We start from the raw sequence: 21587 nt of genomic DNA, 5'->3' as shown, positions 1-21587 counted from the left end.
TAAAACCTCAACATCTTCAGCTCTGCTACGTCCAACTCCACCTCCTGTCTTTTACTCAATGCCACTGTCTTTAAACCTTAGAATATAGCAGGTTTCACCACAGTCCTATAAACTTTCCCTTTCACTCTTGCAGATACTCTTCTATCACAATACTGTGGTTTGTTAATAATTTAACAAATCACAGTACATAATTTGGCAAAACAGCAATTTACAGTACACACAGTACAAACTTTAGGGTATATATGTATGTTTTACCAGGTGTGTGGGCAGAGTCAGATAAAACTGGCGACATGAAAAAAAGGAGAGGGACAAGAACTAATCTTTGAAACACCAAAAACACAGAATAAAATGCTCTACAACTGAGACAACTGAACTCTGTCGACCTCTGGCAAAAATAAGGCATCTCACAAGATGATAGAGACGCACAAATGGCAGCGTCCCAAGATATTGTACTGCATATGCTGCTACTTTTGCTCGCCATGCAAAATGTCATTTTTTTTCTCGTAGTGCTGTAGTCATCATGAGATCGGAAAATCGTAAGTTGAACCAATGTAACTTAGGGACTATCTGCATTTCAGCTAGGGATGATAAAAGAGGTGAAATTTCCAGTAGGGCCAGGTTTCTTAATAATGGGTATGAAAGGAAAGAAAAAGGCCACGTTAATGAGAAAGCAGATAGATGACACAGAGACAGAGATACACACATCCTTCACTCAAGTAGAAGTACAGATACTTAGTAAAGAAGTTTGGGCCATTATTACTACCTGCTTAGTGTCATGCTGGTAACTGGATCATACTCACATCATATTAATATATTAATACAAAATAATTTCCAATTTTGCTATCCAATGAATGTATCCAGGCTAAACAACCACCATATAGAACACGAGCAGAGAAAAAATAATGGTGATCAGCAATGTCACTGTTCTTCTTGTTGCCTTCTGCCTTGCTCGTTGTTAGCTTTGTAAGCTAGCCTACATCTGTGGTGGGTGATAACCAGGAAATGACACCACTGGTAGATTAAAAAAGTTGCGCAATGACAAGAAATAAATTGATGGTCTGAAAACGGCACGCGATGAGAAGAAAAAACATTGATCATGTCACCAAATAGATTAAAACTAAAGAAATGAACCTGTTTTGAAAATTTTATAAGTAGAAAGTAAAGAAATTTGTGTAAAAAATTTCATGAAGGAGAGTAAAAAGTTGTCCGGAAGTACTGACACCAGAAAAATCTTCTTAGGTACAGTAACCAATTAATTGTACTTCACTACTTTCTACCTCTGCAAAAAGACACTTCTTGAGCTGGTAAGAGTAGACCAGGCTTTATATTTAAAGACATGATCAGGGATTGAGTGTGGCTCCATTAGTCAAAAAAGCCAGTAAGAGTTTATCTGGGGTTTTAAATAATACATGTATAATAAGTGCAATTCATATTGATTTTGTTGTAATTTTACAAGTCCGCATCTATATCAGTTTCATATCTCACAATAGGACATTATTTGTTAAGGAAGAAACCTTAGGCAGCAGAGTCACCTGTCCTGTTATTATCATTCTGGCCAATTCAATGGGAGGCACTCTTGTATGTGCTCAATAGAGACTTTATAAATGACACTACTGGTGGAGAACAATGGCAGGGATTGAATTGCTTGCTGTTCTCCAAGTTGGTGGTCCCTGGTAGAAAGGTCCTGTGATAATAGACCTGCACATAGCATAAAAGCTGGTAGCTTTCTGTTTCAGTTTGGCTGCTGCACAATCTTGCATATTAAGTTTAGCCATTTTTTCAAAGTGGATCCTGTTATGGAGGTGTATGATTGCTGCGTTTCATTTAGACGTGGCCTGCACAGCTAGATACAAGCTATCTATTGATAAAGTTGACTTACTGATTTTTGTACGCCATTAAAATTGTTGGTTGGTTGAGCTTAACTATGTAAGAGAAAGCCGAATTCTCATTAGATTTGTTTCTATTAGCTCATTAATATCTACTATATGTTTCTCATTTTATTTAGTGTATCCACTGTGCCGATCAACTACATGCTTTTGTGGTATAACTGGGGGATTTTTGTTGTTTCTAAAATACAGTGGGGTGGCTGGCAGTTGCGTTCTATTTGCTAAATCTATTGCGTCTGTGCTGTGCATTCTTTTGGTTCTAGTGATTTTTGGTTTTGGTGATATTTCTTACTCTTTTGGTTTCTTTGGGTATGGTGATATATGCCCTCTTTTTTATCCTCTAATGTAGCTACCCATTCAGTTTGCATCCAGTTGTGAATAATTATGGCCAGTTTAAAACAGAACTAGTGTTTTTATGTCTGGTTAATTAATATTGGAATATGTTCAAGGTGGGTTTTTCTTAAAGGTTTTGACAAGTTGATGTACAAATCCAATGAAAATTTCTTAACCCAAGCCAAGGATACTTAAATGGCCTATTAGAAATGGTTATCTGGCTCCTGAGTGGCATGTTCGCTCTATGGTTGGAAGATTCTGAGTTTGAATCCTGACAACGCCACAGCCGTCCATGGCCAGGAGCCAAGAGAGCAAAATTGGCCTCGGTCTCTGGGTGGCATACACGTTCTCATTCCTGTCATGAGGGCAGATTTTTCTCTGAGCGTCTTGTGCTGCTTTGTGATGCGGCATGAAAAGCATTTCGAAAAGATGTGGTGCTTGGCTGGCATCACATGTCTCTGAGGAAGCATATTGGTTTTCACCCTTCCTTGGTTGGTAGCTGTTGTGTCATGGGGTGAGCTGGCTGGTGGGTGGGGCAGAATTAGGAAGAAAAGAGTGAGGGGGAAACACCCATTAAAATATCAGTTCAATACCATAAACTGCATATTTGCTAAATGTTTACTTTTAATACTCAAACATGTATTTGAACGAAACACAGCTTCACTTCCTTTTATTATAATGGTTATTCTGGTTGTTTTTTTGTTTTTTTTTTGGCAGAACATTTTGGACAAAACATATCTCTCCCCTTCACTTACATTTACATTTATTAATAGCTATACAATTGAACGGTTGAGGGTCCTTGCTCCCATAAGCCCATAAGTCTCAGTTTGGTTGTGCTGAACTCTAAAGCTTTCTTTCAGGATCTTAACCACTTCCCCAACTAATGTCCCTATGTAATTAGATTAAATTAGATTAGATTAGATTAGATTCATCTTTATAGTCATTGTGCAATCTACATGTACAAAGCCAATGAAATGTAGTTAGCATCTAACCAAAAGTGCATAAGTGGCCTATTTACAATAAATATCAGTGTGATAAATAAGGGTATGGGGTCCAAACAGTACAGTACAGAAAAATAATAAACTGTGAAAAGATTGTGCATAGATGTTGGGAGATAACATGCTTAAATGACATGATATAGTTATGTACAAGTATGAATGTTGTATGATACAGTATATACAGTATATAAACTTTCTTTCGGCTTCTCCCATCAGGGGTCACCACAGCGGACCATCCGCATGTTTGATTTGGCACATGTTTTTACGCTGGATGCCCTTCCTAACGCAACCCTCCCCATTTACCCGGGCTTGGGACCAGCACTAAGGCTTGTGCAACCCTAATGGCTGGGGTTGGCATCCTAACCACCAGAGTATATACAGTATATACAGTATTAAAAAATTATCAAGTAGCATCGGACATACTGGGAGCTCTTTATGCCATAATATTAGTATGATGCAAAGTGCAAGCTGCTCCTGATGAGGTGCTAATGTAGAAATGTGCTCTTTTGATCTGCAGCACAGAGCCACGTTCTGGTGCTGTGCAAATAGAACATGTTTGCTGCTGTTTTATAAAAGAGGAAGAAGAAAGAAAGAAACAAGCCATGAAAGAGCAGTAAAATACTTAATTAGGATGGTTTTTTTCTTGCCAGTGAGTTTTTTCCTTATTGTTTAAACCCAGTCCAAGGGTCCCCTGGTGGTCTAGTGGTTAAGACACAGCGCTCCCACCGCTGCGACCCGGGTTCGATTCCCGGTCAGGGAACCATCCCTAGCCACTCTCAGTGCCGGTCCCAAGCCCGGATAAATTGGGGAGGGTTGCGTTAGGAAGGGCATCCAGCATAAAACATGTGCCAAATCAAACGTGCGGAGGATCCGCTGTGGCGACCCCTAACGGGAGAAGCCGAGAGAAGTTTTTAAACCCAGTCCAACCACTTTTTCTACAGCAAGGTTGATTGTGCCTCGATAAGTATATAGATCTGCTACTGCCCAAAATGTGGACATACTCATTTTACTTTTTTAAAAGTGTAGTGTTACAAATCTGTCCCTAAAGCCTTTTTGTGCCAGACTGTGATCCAAGCACTTTTATATTGAGAGTATTATTATTATTATTATTATTATTATTATTATTATTATGATAAAGAATATATCTAGTAAAGAGTATAGCATTAGAAAATAGAACACTGCATAGTCTTTTTCTCCAGTAAAAGATGTTAGCAAGTCACTCAGGTAGGCTACAGGTCAGAGTTGGGTGACTCTGGTGTGGTTGAGAAAGAAGTATATTTTAAGAAACACTAACACAAGTTCACTTTTTTGTGCATGTTTTTCTGAACACCACTTAACAATACCAGAATATGCGCTTACATATATTTTGAATCAATTTGGTATGAGACTTGATGTAATGTTGGATTAAAGATTCTGCAATATCTTCAGATGTAAATAAATGATATGCTCTATATAGATAAAAGTATTGCTGAAGTCAGAAAAATATATGGAACGTCTTTGGTTTTAGTAGCATTCTATACTTCTCCCTTCACTTGAACCAGGAGACTTAGATCATAGATAGATCTTTTAACCTCAACCCTACTGAACACTTATGGGAAGAATTGGGATGGGAGGTTCAACACGCACATATAAATCATGTTTTGTTCATATGGTCATATGATAATCAAAATACCTCTAAAAAACATATAACAAACAATAGAATCTAACATTAACATCTAGTATCGTACCGTAAATCAATTATCATGACCCATTAAAACCCTAAACAAAATAAATCCTATTAAGCCACATATCTCGTCTTTTTATTCAGTTTAAAAATCAACTAACTAATGTCAAAGTCATTATTCGATTGTGAGCTAAAATGGCTTGGGGGAATTTTTTTCATTTTAAAGATTTAATTAAAAGAGTATGCTAAATAATTATATACAAGTATATAAGTATATACAATGAATGAACGACTGCATTTGTTTAGAAAATATGACAGGGCATCAAATCATCTTCTTAAAAAATGATTTAATTTTAAAACTAGTCGAAAAAGTTATGGGTACAAGTTTTTGCCAAATTGACATTCAGGCTTTTTTTCTGTTCCATCACTGAATGTATTGAGTTGAATTAACAGTGCATATTGAGGACTTCAAAATTTAGAACTCAGGCATATTTCACACTTAAGCAGCATTCAGAATTAAGCATGCAGCGGGTTGGTGTTTAAACTAACCTTTGTTTTTTTACATGATGATCAGTCTTTAAGTCTTTTTACAATAAAGTTGTATATATAATATACATATATAATACATGTATTATATATGTATACATATATGTTCAAATTTACCAGACAGTTGAAGAGTTATTTTTAGTTTTAATTATTATTATATTTTTTTTTTATTCAGCAAGCTAAATACAGAACCTGTATTTGGTACACATGGATCTGTGTACCGTTCATGGATTACATGGATACAAGAGGAACAGTTACAGCATCACTTTATTAACAGACATTACCAAATGAGAAAGAATTAAAAGGGGAAGTAAAGCAGAGAAACACCAAGGTTTTTATAGAACATGCCATTACTCTTTGCAATTGCAAACCAATTAACTCTTATCCAGCAAAGGGAAAATTAGCTCCACTTTGGCACAAAAAACCCCTGCTGATCTGGAAACTGGCAGTGGGCTTTAGGACATATTTATCCGCATGACCATAAGCAATTTGAGTTGAGGAGCAACGTTCGAACAAAGAGATAAACTAAAAGGTTTGAGGGATTTTAAAATCAAATAATCAAATAATCAATCACTCAATCAATCAATCAGTCAATTATTCAGCGCATTTCCTGCTGATCCCAATAAAAATAATGATCTGAATGCTACCAGTATGATTCTGCTATTTATTAAGCATAATATTATCCTCAGTCTAATTGGCCAACAGCCTAAAACTTAAACATAAAAAAACACTCAAATTTTCAGAAATGTATCCTCTTCTTTTTCGACGTTAGGATTGTCCTTCTGTTAGAGTCAGTGGCTTTAGAAGGTGTCAGAATTGCATAGTATACAACCCAAATAAAAAAAAAAAAAATTGGAGACTGATTAAAATGTAAATAAAAACCGAATGAATTTATATTCCATTCACAAAAGAACAAAAAAAAAACATATCAAATGTGTAACTGAAAATATATAAAATTTGAAAGAAAAAAAAAGGTAATTTTGTATTTGATGACTGTAACAGGTTTCAAAAACGTTGGGACAGGGCTATGTTTACCACTGTGTAAAATCATGTCTTCTGTCTGTAAATATCTGAGAACTGAGTAGACCAATTGCTAAAGTTTTGGGAGAGGAATGCTCTTCCATATGTGTCCCATTGAGATTCTAGCTGCAGTTCTAATAGATGCAGTATGCACTTAGCTCAAAAATGCAAGGCCTTCCTTAAAAAAAACTTTTTCTGGATGGAAGAATTTGCTGCACTAAAACCTGTATGTACCATTCAGTATTGATGGAGCCTTACCAAATGTGCAAGCTGCCCATTCCACAGTCACTTATGCACTCCTATACTTCAGACTTCATGTGGCTTTTTCTGTCTGATCACAGAACAGTTTTCAATTTTGCACATTTCAAATGAGCTTTGGCCCAGAGAGGATGGTGGCGTTTCTGGATCATGGTCACCCATGTCTTCCTTTTTGCAATGATTTATGAAAGTGTTAATTATCCCCCAAAGTTAAAATGCAGTGCCACTTGAGGGCTTGAAGATCACAGGCATCTTTTCTTCTGAGAAACTCTGACTCTTTAAGGCGATGTCCACACTAATGCGTTTTACTTTTGTAAAGCATGTTTTTCTTTACGTTTTGGTCTTCGATCCACACTGAGTTGTAAAAATGCTCTCCAAAGTGGATACATTTGAAAATGCAGTTTTCGCATCACAGCGTGGACTGTGAAAACGGAGGCTTTCGAAAATAATGACGCATTTAATAACAGACATTATCACAAAACAGCGTTACAGAAATAAATGTATACATTTATTATAACTTGTAAATGTATAAATGTTTAAGTAATGAGCAAGCCAGAATAAAACAGACAAAAATTCACAACTTCAAAGGGAATCCATGCTCATCTGGGTGATACTGGACAGTGCAATTACAAATAACTTATTGCCAAAAATATTGGGTCACCTGACCTTTCCTGCTATATGTGGTTCTTTCCAAACTGTTACCATAAATCTGGAGGCACCCAATTTTATAGGATGTCTTTAGATTTTCCATTCACTTGAACTCAAACCTGTTCCAGCATGGCAATGCCCCTGTGCACAAAGTGAGCTCCTTGAATATATGATTTAGAAGCTTTGGAGAGGAAGATCTATAATGTTTGCTGATACAGAGCTTTGATCTCCCTACTGAACACCTTTGGGATGAATGTGAATGCTGACTGCACCCCAGGTCTCCTCACCTACATCAGTACCTGTCTTTCGTAATACCCTTGTAGTTGATGAACACAAATGTCCATAAGCACACTCCAAAATCTAGTGGAACATCTTCCCAGAAGAGTGGAGGGAATTATAAGGGCAAATTGGGACTAAATGTGGAATGCATTGCTCAACTTATGACCAGGTGTCCCAATACTTGTGCAATATAGTGTAGATTTTAACATGAACTGTTTGTAAAAGTTGCAGTGCCATGGTCATTGTTACTAAGTGATGCCATCCACATAATCTCATGCATTTTTAGGCTGTCAATGTGGGTTGATGCTTATCTGAAGCAAGTGGTTTCCAAGTGGTGAGAACCCTAACCAAAAGAAAGGCATCAGGATAGATCATGCAGGTCTGGAGAGCAAAAAGGGGACATGATTAGGGATAACTTAGTAGTAGCATGTAGTTGCAGAGAAAGAGAAAATGAGAGAAATGTTTCTGTCCCCAACCAGTTGCTAATAAAAGTTGTCTTATTTTAAACATTTTAACACCATGTAAACTGGGAAACCTTCAGTTGCTTCTTCACTTGCTGGAGCTCACTTTGTGCATGCTGGAGCTGGTTTGGATCTCCCAGTTCAAATGAAGAAAATCTTTTTTGTGTACCTCCAACATTGTGGTAACAGTTTGGGAAGAACCACGTATGGCTGGAAATGTCTGGTTTCCCATTACTTTTGTCCATAGAGCCTACCATAGAGGTATAGTTAAGGATGATGTACACTGTTAGAAAAGACTCCAGCAAGACCAAGTATGACGGTATATACAGCAGAAAGCAACAAACGTGATGGCATCCTGAGACATGAAGCGACCAGCCGCTCAACAAATCTAAGGGATTACACGAGAGTGGAGGCACCATTTAAACATCCCAGTTCACCAAATTACTTTAAGTCCGTAAGCCCTCCAGATCTACTTCCTTTACTTTACCACAAAAATCCTGAATAAGCACATATGTTTTCATCTTATATTTATACACTGAGCCTACAAATTGAACATGAAATAGCTAAAACCATTATGTTGAATATAATTACTGAATATGACTAGGATTGCTTTTTTGTACACACTGAGGATGTAACGGAATACAAAGGCATTATTCAGAAATAAACAGCTATTGTGTTAAGAATACAAATACAGATATGAATCAGAAGTGCATTATTAGGTTTTCAAATCTATTTGTGTCACCTTGTTTCATTTATTTTTGAAAGAGTGCCAGGAGAGGAAACAGGGCAACTGGATGAGATTGAAGTTGTGCATCTGGACTGGGATCCCATGGAAACACACAACACTGTGTGATGCTTTAACAGGAAATTTCAGATGGGTTGTGGTACGGTTTATATTTTTTCTGGCAAAAATCCAGGTTCATTCATTGGCAACATAATGCAAGCAGCTACAAAAACTAAATAATGGCTATTTAAGGCATTTCTGTCTGTTTTATAGTTTATTTATTTATTTATTTATTTGATTGTTCATACATATAATGCAAAGAAAACAAACAACAACAGCTCTTTTACTTGACCACACTCACATCAGGCTTCAAACAGTATATACAGTAGATAGATAGATAGATAGATAGATAGATAGATAGATAGATAGATAGATAGATAGATAGATAGATAGATGGATAGATGGATAGATAGATAGATAGGATGGACGGAGACCTTCTCTACTTTAGTTCCAGACTCTCTTTGCTTCAGTTACAGAGAATAGGGATAATTTATGTTCATTTATTTGATTTTAAATAGTAAATTATGTTCTGAAATCAAAGACTAAAACATTAAAGTACTCTTTAAGTACATTTTCTCACAGTTATTATGGGTTACATTAACTATTTTTGGAAAATCTATAAAAACAGGAAGTCGCTCTGAAATTGCCCAAATTATAGCTTTGATTCTTTACCACTGATCTCAATTAATCCAATAAAACGTGCATATTGTAGGTCATTTAGATATCTAGGACTTATTAAACAAGTGAAGTCCAAATTGCAGTCAAAGTCTGTCTGCCTCAGAAGAAGAAGATATCAGCTTCGCTTCTGATAAAAAAAAAACTCTCAACCTTAATGACTGCGTCCTATGGCGCACACTTCCCTGATGGAAACGAATTATGCAGCCAAAGCCCTGCTTAATATCGTGAGTAATTTACCCCAGCCTGACCTGATTATGCTTGATTAGCTTGTTGAGTGTTTGTTTGCTCTGATGTGAGTTAGACCATGTCTGATAAGGTTAACGTTTAAAATGGTGCTCTAAATATCCCAGAATGGCCATAGCCACCCCTGCTACAATTTATCAAAAAGAACAAGGCTTAAACTTGTGCATGCATGCTAATAATTGTCCTAATGGAGAAATAAACCTGATTGCCTTTGTGAATCCAAGCATAACGGTGTCCAAGGCACTGTCTAAAAATGTCTTACACGGTTTTTGTTCGATGGTAAAAACAGAGCAGCTCAGAAATGAACAATAAAACTTTTAACAGTTATCAATAAAACGTTTCCAGATGGTTATTAAAATCTCAATTGAATTCAGAATAAGGTAATCATTACTATATTTATGAGAGGTGGGAAGTTCAGCCAAACAGTTTTAAAGTAACCCTTGACTATAACCCCAAATAAAGATCAGCTCTTTTTTGTAGGATATCTTCTTAGTTTCATCCGACCGCTGAAGCCGAGGTCCAGAAAGAGCTTACAAAGCATGTACGAAATCTCATTGTCAAAAGGTATCATCGGGGGAGATGTACAAAAGAACAACATGTGGTGAAATTGGGGCACCATTGTGACATTTCCAGGAACAGGCAGTCCCTCCAACATTGACAAAAAGGACAAGATGAAAAAACTAATCAGGAAGCCGCCAAGAGACCTACGGCAATATTAAAGGCAGCATCAGAAATATCTGGCAAGTAGAGGTCACTCCCTGCATACAGCAACATTTTCTTATGTTTTCCAAAACTTGGGCAATGATGTAAAATGGCTTGATTGAATCCTTGTCTAATGAAGCCTGCCTAAATGACATCAAACCATGCATTATGGTCTGATGAGACCAAGGTAGAACTTCTATTCGTCCATTTTCTTTACCTGCTTATACTATACATGTTTGGTAGTAGCCTAGCCTAAGGAACTTGGAGCACAAGGCATGTGACACCCTGATCAGGGTGCCAACTTATAGCGGGGCACAATCCCAAGCACACAATACAGATAATGGCAATCACATGGGTCAGGGTTAGGGTTAGGGTCAAGCCTATGACACATGTATTTGTCCTGATAAAGAAAATACTCAGAGAAAACGGCTGAACCTGCAAACATTTAAACTCCACACACAGTAAGCAGAAGCATGATCTACCAATCCCTGACATGTAAAGTGATTTAGACAAACTATGTGCATAATATATTATGTACAACATATGTTTAGCACAAGACAAGACAGATTATTAGCAAAGAACACCAAACTCATGGTAAAAGTATGGTGACGGTAGCATTACCCTATGGGACCGTTTCGGTTTAGCTGGAACTGAGACTGTAGACTGGATAGAGGAAATCGTGGCTCTAAATATGATTATACAATCCATCTTGGCACAAAAAGATTGCTGAAAGATCTGATACAGCTGAAGATGACGAGACATTTCACATTCCAATAACACCAATAACAGCAATAAAGGCTGAATTAATGAAGAGAGATGGATGGATGGATGGATGGATGGATGGATGGATGGATGAATGGATGGATGGATGGATGGCTGGATGAATAGATGGATGGATGGATGGATGGATGGATGGATGGATGGATGGATGGATGGTCCCCGAGTTACCAATTTACCTCACAATCTTACGATGATGATTGCGATATGACAAAATTGTAAAAATGTTTCACATGGCAAGAAAACATAGCAGCGTATGCTTCCCCCTATAGTTGCGAACTTTGTCCATGTGTCTGCTGCCAAATACATATATACTGTATATTTATGTCTCGACTTATTATATTTTCAAGTTATGATGGAGTCATCGCAACACACATTTCCATCAAAAGTCGGGGACTACCTGTACCCCCAAAAAGATGGAATAATGCATCATAAACTGAATATTATTTAACAAGATTTTAGTTGAGGGGCATGCATTTGGTGGTATAAACCTTTTTGTCATCCAATGTACTGTACATACATATGTACTCTCTCATGTTTCTCTCACAAACAAACAGCTCTTTCTCCTTCTCTCCCTTTTTACATTCTTTAATTTTTATTCAGTAGGTGCAGTAGTGTTTATGGTGGACAATTCTGCTAATATGTTTTTCCTCACTGTTGTGTCTTTCTCACACACACACACACACACACACACACACACACACACACTGAAAACACTAATGCAGGTAAGAAAATAAACAAATCACTTTTCTTCTGTTCTCACTTTGTCTCAGTGTGACTTCAGCCTTAAAGTAAGTGACAGCAGCTTGTCATAGCTGCTTAGTGTCCCGTAATGCATGCAACCCATTGAGATAAACACTTAAAGAACCGGTGTAGCCACACACCCCTCACACAAGCTGACAAGTACCAGAAGGCAGCTGGCATGATGCCATGAAAACGGCACATTTTGCACCATATGAGCTTGTGTCTCGTATACATTGATACATCTGACACAACAAAAAGTCATGGACCGAAAATTCACATTAGGTTATATTAAATTGCACTTGTTTTAGGTTCAGATGCATTTGAACAAAACGATTATGATGTGCTTTTAGAACATCCTAGTCCATATTTAGTCCTCATTTGCTATTACAAAAACCTCCACTCTTCTGGGAAGAGGTTCCACTAGATTTTGGAGTGTGGTTGTCAAGATTTGTGCTCATTATGCTAGTAAAATCAAGAACTGATGTAGTATGAGGATCCCTGAAGGAGTTCGCTCTCTTTAAAGAGTGGCAAACTTGACCAACCTCATATATGTATCAGCCGAGCCGACATCAGTGAGTCAACAAAATCCTCGTTTGTTCACTTATTTTGTTCAGTTTGTTCATGAATGACAATTTCCAGTTGGAGATGTTCTACAAATGCACAGAGGCTTGAAAAATGGTGTTTAATAACTATACACACATGAAATTATTTATTAATTAAAAGATTTGAATAAACTGCTGACTTTGAAAAAAATAAACACAACTCAATTTTCATATTGAATCATATTTATTATGTAAGGTTATCAATTATCAGTTACTGTACATATTCATAAATTAAAATAATGCTTTATGTGCAGATATAAAGTCCAAAGTGCTACACCCTGGGGGAAGTGGAAGCTCTGTGGTTAAGGCTCTGTGTTACTAATCGGAATGTTAGTTCAATCCCCAGTATTGCCACTTCGTCACTGTTTGGGCTCTTGAGCAAGGCCCTCAACCCTATGTGCTCCAGGGATGCTGTATCATGGCTCACTCTGTGCCCTGACGTTCCTGGGATACGTGAATTAAGAATTTCACTGTGCTGTAATGTACATGTGACAAGTAAAAAGCACCTGGAGTCTCCTCATAGCATGTCTTCGCCCTGAATGACCTACAATTACCAGTTTGTAAATTTTTTTGTTTGTACAGAATCATTACGGTTCTCGTTTAGACACAAATCCATGTCTTGTTCACTAAGACACATGTTTTTCAAAAGCTCCAACCAATGACATGCTCTGTTACAGCAGTGGTGTAAAGTATTTGAGTAAATCTATTTTGTTATTGTACTTAAGGAATTATTTGGCTACTTTCGAGTTGAGTGATAAAGATATAAGTAACTTTTACTCTCTACGCAACTACATTTATTATTCAATATATGAACATTTACCCCACTATATTTAATATTTTAACCATTTTTTGTTTAAGCTGAATAAAAATGTTGCCCCTCTCTCTGACGGAGATTTGCATCAAATCACAGTCAGCTCTGAATTTCTGCCTTTATTTTATCTAAGATAATTAACTTGAATTTTTTTTGGAAACTAATTGTTTGATCTTTGATTCATTCTGGCATGTTAAAGAGTCTGTTGTCTTGTATTGTTCAAGTGTAAAATTACCTTCTAAATGGGCAGTTTATGTAAACGAAAAAATGAGCCAGTACATGGAAATGAATGAGAACTATTTATTGACTTAATGGATTTGTTCTTGAAGGGAACTATAACCAGTATTCATTAGACATAAGTTCAGGAACCTGTTAAATGTGTTTAAACAAATAATAAAAAAAAAGCTTCAGAGCAGCAAGTTCCTTATACAGTGCCTACACTTTCTCCTTTTAAACTAATTTATGTTCCCTGTACTTTGGAGCTAGGTAGCAAAATTTAGCGAAGACAAGTCGAACATTTCGAATCAATTGGCTGTGTAAACATCTGGCAGACGAGTGTAAAAATGAACTCCCTGCTGTGTCGCATCAAACCTTCAAAAACGAGAGAGAGAGAGAGAGAGAGAGAGAGAGAGAGAGAGAGGCTAAACTAATTATGCAATGCCTGAGATGAATGGAGTGTCAGTGATGTTTTTGCACGTCTCAGCTCAGCTCTGGCTGCTTTTAATAGGTGAAAAAAAAAGCACAGAGTCTCAGCACCCTGTCTAATGCTCATACTCAGATTAATACCTACGCTCCTGCAATAATTACAGCGCGTCAGGCTGGAAAAGCAAAAAACTGATCTGAGATATTAGTGGAATGCTCAATTATTGCTGGGTAAAATTTTCAGACACAATAGATTTACAGTATGAATATTTGATGCAGGAAAACCTCCAGTATATGGACAAAAGTATTGGGACACTTGGCTTTTCCAGCCATATGTGGTTCTTCCCCAAACTGTTACCACAATGCCAGAGCTGCATAATTGTATGAGACGACTTTGGATGTGGTAGTTTTGGATGTAGTTATTTTTCGTTAAATTAAACTAGGAGACATAAACCTGTGACAATGTCCCTAAAAAGCCAGTTCCATTAAGATATAGTTTACCTGGGTTGCAGTGGAAGATCTTCAATGGCCTGCTTTAGAATTCCGACCTCAACCCTACTAAACACCTTTGTGATGTATAGGAACACTGAGGCGTCCTCACCCTACATCAGTACCTACATTTACTAATGCCCTTATGGCTAAATGAGCACAAATAAAACTTCAGAATCTAATAGAACATCTTCCCAGATGGGTGTAGATTCTTATAACAGTAATTGGGAAATGTGATGTTTAGAAAGCACATACAAATTACGTCCACAAAAATTGGTTTGTATAGTGCATGACTGTAGCAGCACACGTATAAAAAATGTGAAGAAATACTCTTTTTAATAAAAAAAGAGAACTTTAAAATACACAAAGGGTTAAAACTGGAGTACCGTATTTTCCAGACTATAAGCCACTACTTTTTTCCCACGCTTTGAACCACGATTAAACAACGAAGCGGCTAATATATGGATTTTTCCTGGGTTTTTCCCGGTTTCACAAACTTCAAGCCAAAAAAACTAATTATTCGTCACGCTGAAAACAACCGGGCATGAAAAAACGCACTTCACCTGTGTTCTGAGCTGCACGGCATCGGGAGAAAAACTTTCACCGGTGTTGATTTTTAAACGCACGACGATGCCAAAAGAAAAACTCTCGAGAGAAAAAGTTGTGAAAGGAAGGAGGAAGACAGTGAACAATAACTTTCTTGGTAGGCTACTGTTTAGATACAAGCCGTTGTAACGCGTTGAGTCTGGGTGATGGAGAGCTCGCTAACTCCAGTTGCAACAGAAATCATATAAACACAGACAGGTTTCCAAAACTCATGCTTTTTTATTTTTCTTGGCAGCAGCGTTACGGGTTAGTCAAAGGAACTTAGAAATAAGCATCAGAAAATAATAAGGACATATTCCTCGGTCTTGCAGTAATACCGGAAAAATGCGGCGGCAGCCGATTCCCAAAATGCCGCTCTGCTCTTAAAGGAGCCACAACATATTTCACCCGTTACACCGTGTAACAGACACTGTCTTTCGTTAAAGCCTGTGTAAAGTTCATCAGTTTCAATGTAGAAATGCGGCTTATAGACAGGTGCGGCTTATTTACATTCAAAATAAAAATCTTTGTAAAATTCAGTGGGTGTGGCTTATATTTGGGTGCGCTTAAAAGTCGGGAAATTACGGTAATTACAATATTCACACCAAACAATTGAAATGAGTGATATGGAATTAATACACTCCAGTTATTCATCCACAAATGTTCATACATTATCCATTAACTACAGTGAAATTAGTTGCAAAAGTTACAGAGTGATAGATATCAGTTTGGTCCCAACATCAGACTGTAAGAGTTGAAGGGATAGAAATTGCAATGATGAGTCAACATGAATAAATCACATTGCCTGACTGGGATGAGTCAATTCTATAGAATGAGTCATCTGCACTGACTAGCACATGAGTGTACTGGAATTTATAACGGTAAATTGACTTACTAACACGATTTCATTAAAATACATCTGGTTTAATTACTTTATGAGTCAGGACTTTTTTATGGTCTGGAATTTTATTTATTTATTTTCGACATTTTTTTGCTGTGATAAGCTTTATGCGTTAACATTATGTGGGTCCGAGGAAAAAAACAGGTGCTGCTTAATTCCTCAGCAGGATTGTAATTAAACAGGCCTGCAATGCCTTCAGGCAGTATATCACGCATGTTCTTGGTTCTATGAAGAAATGCAGAATGTATAGGCAGAATTGATATAGATACATATCTATTTAGTTTATTTTTATGTTTTTGTTTTATTTCTATTTTAGTTATAAGGCATAAAATTACTTAGGGCAGTGGTCTCCAATCTTTTTTTTGCGCCACAGACCAGTTTCATGCAAGACAATCCTTCCACAAACTAAAGGGGTGTCACATGCCTAGCTAAACACAATAATGTTCATATTATTTTATTATTATACAGATTATATGATTTAAATATTAATTTTATTATTATGTACAGTATATAATGAAAATGTAACTCAACTCATCCTAATGTAGAATCAGTTGGTGCTTAATTCATAAATGCATAGAAAAAACTGGAGCTGAAACAAGTGTCGGAAAGAGGCAGAGGTGGTCATTTTTCAAAACCAATTTGCAGACCGCAAAAGTCAGTAAAATGGAAATAAAATACAAATGTAAACTTTTTTATTCTTTCTGTAAGGCCTGGTACTAAGTGATGGACAACATTTTTTGGACACCTGGCTATAAGATATATATATATGCTTTCTGATCATCCCATTTCACATTCAATGTGCTGTTATAATAAAATTGTATAAAATACAATTTTATTGCAGTGTATTTTGAGTGCGGATGTCAAGATTTGAGCTCATTCAGCTACAAGGGTGTTAGTAAAGTCAAGTAGGAGAGACTGGCAATTGTTTTATATTTTTCATTTCTGTCTGCATCTTGCAGTTTTTTTTAACCAGTGCATTCAAAATGCAATTCCAACTAGTTATAAGTGTCTGCTATTAAATGACATACCTGTTATCTTTGCAGCACAAACAGAAAATGCATAGTTTAGTTTCAAAAGTGACAAATGAAAAGTTACAATTCTCCCTAGGTCTAAGTTAGTTGTAACAGACCCTGGGGTGATTTGTACCATTATGAAATGAGTGATATGTAACATAATGAAATAAGGATTATGAGGAAATATTAATTTGTAATTTTTGTATTCAACACTGATGTTTCAATATAACTGGTGTGTGTTTGTGTGTTACAAAGTTGTATAAAATGTGCAAATGTGAATCACCTTCAACAATTAAAGACTATTTGTGTCTGTTTTGTGTGTGTGTGTGTGTGTGTGTGTGTGTGTGTGTGTGTGTGTGTGTGTGTGTTATGAGCATCATCGTCATAACATTGTCAACTGAATACCTAACATGCATGTGTTTGTCTGTAGGTTTGTCATGACCAGTCATGACCATATACAATAAAACTTAAACACTTGAACATTGTTTGTTAATGTCATGACTTTTGTTTGTTGTCCAGACCTTTTTTGGGCAAGCTTATTTTCCATTTCAATTGGTCAGACTTTGTTCTCTGCTTTTCAACCAGGGCCATTTTGACAGGTGAGTATTGCTATCTGTCTTCTCTTTGTTTCTGTTTAAGAGATTTTCCTTGGTACAGCTTTTGTTGAGGGTCCCAGGTCACCTGGGCTAAAGTTGACCAACTCTTCCATTCTTCTGTTGGCAATTAAGAGGAGTGGCCAGGCAGGTAGCTAGAGTTGTGGACCAGTGTGTGATTAGAGGAGCAGTCAGGTGGAAAATTTCCAAAGTGGTCTTCTGGGCAGCTACAGGAGTGGTTAGATGGAGAGCTGGAGGTGTGGACTGGTGGTGGTCAGATTAATAGCTGGAGATGTGATCTGTGACATGTGAAGGTGAAAATGTTCCCCCTCAAATATGTCTGCATTGTAAAGCCACATTTTCTTGTTTCTCAGTGAAGATCTTTCCACTGTGATAGAATACTCTAGGAATTTCACTTGATTCCTTCTCATCTTAAATCATCTTTTTTTACATTATGTATGCAATGCCATCAAATTTTTCCACCGATCCAACAGACTTTCCCAGCTGTTTTACATCATCTGATGCTCTCTTCAAAATCCTGAGAGATACCCCTTGACCTGTCTTTCTTCCAAGACCTAAACAAACCATATACATTCAACTAAATTTGATTTGGGTTGGTTGTAATATGTTTTAATGATGATACAACTAACCCATAGTCTTGTTGTTACAACTGACCCAGAGTCTTGTAGCCATAAATTAGCCCACCTTACATCTTACAGCTAAAGCATTAGCACCAAAAAACTTTCATGAAAAATATCTAAACAGATACAAAAATGACATCATTAAATTTTGATGAGGTTAACTAAAATTTAGGCATTGACATCACAAAAATAATTGAAGTTGAAAAAAACATACATTCTTCGCTTAAATTTAGTTTTTCCCTTCTAAAATCTGTTGTGTCTACCACAGAGCTCAACTTTCACATGTGGAAAACTTTGCATGTATAAATTGAATCAGGTGATTTGTAACTAGTTCCTTATTACTGAGATTGGAAGTGTTACAACTATCCCTAGGCTCCCCTACTCAGAATGTGGTTGGGAATATTTGTGCTCATTTAGCCACAAGGGTGTTAGTAAAATCAGGTGCTGATGTAGGGTGAGGAGGCATGGGTGGCAGTCAGCGTTCCAATTCATTCCAAAGGTGTTCAGTAGGGTTGAGGTCAGAGCTTTATAGCAGGCCACTAAAGATGATCCACTCCAACCCATGTAACTCATGCAAATTAAAGGAAAATTTTATGCTACAGCATCTAATGCAATCCACATGCCTTCAAATTTGTGGTAATAGTTTGAGAAAGAACCACATATTACTGAAAAGATCTGAGCCCAAATACTTACATTTACTTTTGCGCCATTTAGCAGATGCCCTAGTTCGGAGTGACGTACAAATGTGCTTTGAGTCTCCATCAATGAATAAATCTACAATGGTACGCTAGATTACAACTGAAGATACCTAACCCTACACCTGTGTTGAAATTTTTATTTTAGTTATTTATTTATTTTAAACAAAGCAAACTTGGAAAGCGTTAGTTTAAGTGATTCAGGAAGAGGTAGACCTTCACCCGTCGCCTGAAGATAGTCAAGGACCCTGCGAGAAGTGATGAGCTCTCTGAGGTAAGAGGGTGCTGGTTCATTTTTGTCCTTATACACAAGCATCTGTGTTTTGAATCTGATACATGCAGCTACCGGAAGTCAGTGGAGGGAGTGCAGCAGTGGGGAGGTTGAAAACAAGAAAGGAAGACCTGCCAGCAAACAGTTGCAGTAGTCCAGTCTAAAAATAAAAAGAGATTGAACAAGCACATGAGTAGCCTTTGTGGACAGAAATAGTTGAATCCTTCGGATGTTGTAGAAAAGAAATCGACAGGAATGAGCCACCTTCGCAACATGTAAGGAGAAGGACAGTTGATTGTCCATAGTCACCCCAAGGTTGCGAGAATGGGAACTCTCAAAGCGTTTCGACGCAGCTCGAGTTCCTGAAGGGGAACAGAGAGTTATGAAGAGTTGTTTTGAGATCTTGAACTGGAGATGAATCACTTGGGATGACCAGCAGTTCGGTTTTGCTGGGGTTGAGTTTTAGTTGATGAGCACTTATCCACAAAGATATGTCCGCCAAGCATGCTGAGGTCTGAGCAGAAGCTGTGGTATCTGAGAGAGGAAAGAAGATGGCATCGAGCATTGACATTGAGCATTGGCATTGAGTGGCATCAGCATAGCAGTGGTAAGAAAACCCATGTAGGATATGACTTCAAAAGAGAATAGGTATAGAGGGAAGAAAAGTACTGAGCCTTGCGGGACACTTGTTTGCGGAAAGTCTGCGTGAAGCAGATTTGGACCCCCTCCATGTTACCTGGTATGAACTACACTTGCTTTTGTCCATATAGTGTATGTCTGGGTGAAAAGATTCTATGGTTAGAAAGGTAAGATAAACCACTTAAATGTGTGCAAATTCAGCCAGTTTCTCTCCTGTGCTGAAAATGTTTCATTTCAACGTAATTTTTTTTAGGCAGCTACGTGACTTGTCTGAAATTGAACTGGAACATATTTCTCTCTTTTCTCCTTCCCTAAAACACAAGCACTCACTAGTGTAAACAAACTGACCTGCATTTTCTCACACTGGGTCTCTACAACATGATCCATTTAATAGAACCGTGATTTTTAAATGCGAGCGATATTTTCCCCCAGTCTGCTGATGTTAAAACCCCTCTCACCTTTCAGGAATATTGAACAGGGATTACAGACGTGAACACTTTAAAGAGAGCGCTGGGTTTTCTTTTTAAAACAGAAAAGGATCTAATAACAGAGCAATTTTGCTAAGTCGATTAATAATTGAATTTTTTTAGCAACAGTCTATCCAAACAAAAATCACAGGAAAAAGTGAGGAGAACATTCCTTCAATCAATAATTACATTGAAATTGAATAATAATTAATGAAAAATCTTTTTCTTTTCTCAACCTTTGTTTGTTAAACAAAAATGGATTGTTAAAAAACATTGACCCATGACCTATTTTATATGTTGGGGACTAAATGACACCATTGAAACTATACATGAATGTCATAAATTAAATGCTTTATGAGATAATATAAAATTAATGGGCAAAAGTGAAATTATGGACCAAATGGCAAAACATTAAGGTGTTAAAGGTCAGAAATCATTGATTAGGTCTTCTTCTTCTTTTCGCTTCTCCCAATAGGGGTCGCCACAGCGAATCATCCGTCATCCCCCCTGTCTTCTACATCTGCCTCTTTCCACCCAACTACCTGCATGTCTTCCCTCACCACATCCATAAACCTCCTCCTCAAACAAATACTGCTATGTACATCCTAGTTCCATTAATAAGCTGGTTGTCAGACCTTTGGTAGCATATAACTAAATAATCACTAATATTTTAATAAATAAACTTTCTTTTGGCTTCTCCCATTAGGGGTCGCCACAGCGTGTTTGATTTGGCACGTTTTTACTCTGGATGCCCTTCCTAACGCAACCCTCCCCATTTATCCATTAGGGTTGCACAAACCTTAGTGCCGGTCCCAAGCCCGACTCATATTTTAATAAATAAAATCCCAAAAGACAATTAAAAAAAGCTTTGTACACCCTCACGTGTTAGTTTTATATAAGGTAATTTTATATAAAGCATTTCTAATATTTATCGTAATGTTACCTCTGCATACAAAAAGACTATGTAAGACTATGAATTGTTTTATGAATTTATGAATTGACAATTTTGCAGTGGGGTTAAAGCAATATCATTTACAGATATACGTCCACTTGCACCCCCCACCTTCACTTTCCATTGTTTTTGACAGAAAAGCAGTTTTTGTTCAAAATAAGAGTGCTAATAGTTATTAGTAACAATATTTTTAGGTCAGTCAAATGTTAATGAACCATATTTGAAATTCAAAAAACAAACAAAAAAAATCATACAACGATACCTTT

At 37.1% G+C, this 21587-nt stretch overlaps 1 non-coding gene across 1 annotated transcript; it reads left to right on the top strand.

Annotated features, from left to right (window-relative positions):
* The first annotated feature begins 3904 nt into the window (after positions 1-3904).
* On the top strand, positions 3905-3977 carry trnag-ccc. The gene has a single exon. It is a non-coding gene; the product is annotated as a tRNA-Gly (tRNA).
* The last annotated feature ends 17610 nt before the right edge of the window (positions 3978-21587 follow it).

Source organism: Silurus meridionalis, chromosome 15 (genome assembly GCF_014805685.1).
Source record: "Silurus meridionalis isolate SWU-2019-XX chromosome 15, ASM1480568v1, whole genome shotgun sequence".
NCBI classification, from domain to species: domain Eukaryota; kingdom Metazoa; phylum Chordata; class Actinopteri; order Siluriformes; family Siluridae; genus Silurus; species Silurus meridionalis.
The sequence above is the reverse complement of the archived record's forward strand: the minus strand, read 5'-3'. Positions and strand labels throughout refer to the sequence as shown.